Consider the following 3004-nt stretch of genomic DNA (forward strand, 5'->3'; position numbering starts at 1 on the left):
TAAACACAGCAATAAAAGACGTGTATGTAATTAAATTGTATGCAGATTAAATCAAGGCCCCATCTTATAAAGAGTTGCGATTGATTCGGATCAATCGCAACTTGAAATTAACCGTAATACAACTCATATCACACAGTCGCGATTAATTTTAAGTTGCGATTTATTTGAATCAATAACAACGCCTTATCATACAAGGCCCAGGTGTGTTAGATGTAAGATGTCACAAAATGGTGGGGAAAATGCCTTTTAAGCTGAGTGAAAACGACAATTTGCATACTGCAATGCCAAATCCCTCACCGCTAATTGAACTCGTGGGCACGCACACAAAACGATGCTGCTCCGGTTCATTAATTATTCATAAACCTTCAATAATCCAAGATCGATAACGCGCTTTGTTCTAATGCCAAATCAAAAAGGTATTTTGACACCTGAAGAACATTCGGTATTATTGTTGATCGATTTTACATACATTGATTATTGTGCTTGTAATTAACGCTCGACATACACGTTTTGATAGATCTGTTTACGAGTGAGAACCGTTTGTTTTCTTGCTAGTCAATTGCAACAATGCTGCCATCTTTTGGTATGACATTGTGTCCTTTGTAGTGGGTATTGATTTCCAAGCCAAAACTTTTGTTCTTCTTTCTTTGGTTCGAGTGGGTTGAGGACATTGGGCAGCTTGGATTGAGCAAAACAAGTCAGCCGCAGACACAGATTCGAGCGTATAGTGAAGCTAAGAAGAGAGAAGGAGAAGGAACAAAATTACAGATCAGACAGGCAAGGTCATAAGTTATATTCAGTTTCAGTTTTCAGTTTCAAGTTTTATTTCTGCATTTTCCATAAACAATAACAAAAATGACAATGAATACATTTTAGCAATATAATGATAAGTAATACAAGTAGTAATTCACAAATGAATAAATATAAATAATCAATAGTACAATTAATCGTATTTGAAAAGAAAGAAAAGGGGAGAATGCAGAAGACCGATATCGTAAGCAGAGCTTGAAATGATACCGGCCTTACAAAAGGAGGAGAGGAGACAGGAAGAAAGAGCGGGTGAAGAGAGTGCTGTGGTGACCAGTACACGAAGGCAAAATGAGATGAGAGGGGAGAGATCAGGAAAACAAGTAACTAAAAGAAAAAGGCGCTCAAAAAGAAAAATCAAGACAAACTAAAGGGAGAAGATTATGATGAACATCAATTAAGACGCGAGAGGGGAAAATAATGATATAAAACTGAGTTCCCACACCGGGAATCAAACTCGGGCCGCGGCGGTGAGAGCGCCGAATCCTAACCACTAGACCATATGGGAGCTTGTAAACACCTTGTTAGCATTTTGATTTCTAAAGTATTTGTTCACCTCAGCCCCTGACTTTCCCTACTAAATCAGGCTTAAGCTACGGAGTTATGAGGTTAGAAGGAGTCAGAATATGGAAATGACTATACGTTTAAAAAGTATGCTCCCCCCCCCCCCCCCCCCCCCCCCCCCCGCCAAACACAAATGGCTCAATAGAGAGAGCGAGGTGGAATACAAAATAGCAGTAGAAGGAATCCAATTGAGAAGTGAATAGAAATCTAGCCCTTAAAAGATAAGTCACATAAAATATAAAGGACAAACGTGTACAAAATTTGAAAAGAATTGTCTACACCAGGAATCAAACCTGACGGGGGGAGGGGGTGGGGGAGGGGGTGAGCACACGTTAAATCTGGACCACTAGACCTATCTTGACATATTATATACGGTTATAGTATACACAGTGGCAAAGCATCTGTCAGGTCATTGCGAGAGCACTTGTGTTGAGGGGAAGGCACTAATCTTTAAGGTGAAAGAAAATACTAGACGAGACCATCTGAGGAACTTAGGATGTAGGTAATGGTCTATAATCTTCTTTTATGTCCTCTGTCTTCTCCCACTCTCTTTCTCTCTCTTCTTCTTCTTCCTCTTTCCTTCTTCTTCTTCTTCTTCTTCTTCTAATACTTTTTACTGTGTTTTTTTAAAACATTTGATGGGGACACGTATCCCAAGCCCCCCGTAGCTACGCCACTTGATATACACCGAAAGAGGTTCACATCTACCGTTGATTTTCATTGAATATCAAAGTGTTGGTTAACTCGAAATTGAACATGATTTTGTTTTCTCGCACCCATAGGATGCAAAGTTAGGAAATGAACACGATAAAATCATTTAAAGAAAAGTAAATTAAGAATTAACCACACAAGGGAGACGGAAGTAAGTAGAAGATATGAATGTGATGATAACGGCCATCAATATATTGCTATTACGAAATACACATTTAAAAAAAATGGTGTTCCCACACCGGGAATCGAACCCGGGCCGCGGCGGTGAGAGCGCCGAATCCTAACCACTAGACCATATGGGAGCTACTGTCATCTATCGGATACACTGAAATAACTTCACATCATCCCCCGATGATATTCCTCAGTAATTGTTCACGATGAACAGCTGTCGTGTCCTTTCATTTGATGTTGATGGTGAACCTATGATAATGGTGGTGGTGGTAAAGTGGTGGTGGTGCTAGTGGTATTGGTAGTGGTGGTGGTGGTGGTGGTGGTGATGGTGGTGGTGGTGGTGGATGATGGGGGTGGTAGTGATGATGCGATGATAATGACTATGGCTACAAGGAGAAAAATGATGATGATTAAATTGATGATGCTGACAATGACAAAGATGACGATAATTTTGATCTTATATTATGTAGATTATAAAAACATATTGTTATTTAAACATTTTGTACCAGTTTCAGCTGGACTTTATTCATGATATCTTATTTTGAACACGAAGCAGACTCGAGGCACATCCATGCACGGTTACATCGCAAACTGTGACTCATCTGGCGGTTAACGTTGTATGGGTCGATCAATGATCGACTTAAAATGTAATTCATTCATCAGTACAGGGTGTGTGTTCTCCCATATGGTCTAGTGGTTAGGATTCGGCGCTCTCACCGCCGCGGCCCGGGTTCGATTCCCGGTGTGGGAA

General features: G+C 40.3%; 3 non-coding genes across 3 annotated transcripts; 1 reads left to right on the forward strand and 2 right to left on the reverse strand.

Annotated features, from left to right (window-relative positions):
- Positions 1-1243: 1243 nt before the first annotated feature.
- On the reverse strand, positions 1244-1315 carry TRNAE-CUC. The gene has a single exon. It is a non-coding gene; the product is annotated as a tRNA-Glu (tRNA).
- Positions 1316-2312: 997 nt separating this feature from the next.
- Positions 2313-2384, reverse strand: TRNAE-CUC. Its single transcript has one exon. It is a non-coding gene; the product is annotated as a tRNA-Glu (tRNA).
- Positions 2385-2932: 548 nt separating this feature from the next.
- TRNAE-CUC lies at positions 2933-3004 on the forward strand. Its single transcript has one exon. It is a non-coding gene; the product is annotated as a tRNA-Glu (tRNA).

This window comes from Strongylocentrotus purpuratus, unplaced genomic scaffold, assembly GCF_000002235.5.
Source record: "Strongylocentrotus purpuratus isolate Spur 01 unplaced genomic scaffold, Spur_5.0 spur5_scaffold_7, whole genome shotgun sequence".
NCBI classification, from domain to species: Eukaryota; Metazoa; Echinodermata; class Echinoidea; order Camarodonta; family Strongylocentrotidae; genus Strongylocentrotus; species Strongylocentrotus purpuratus.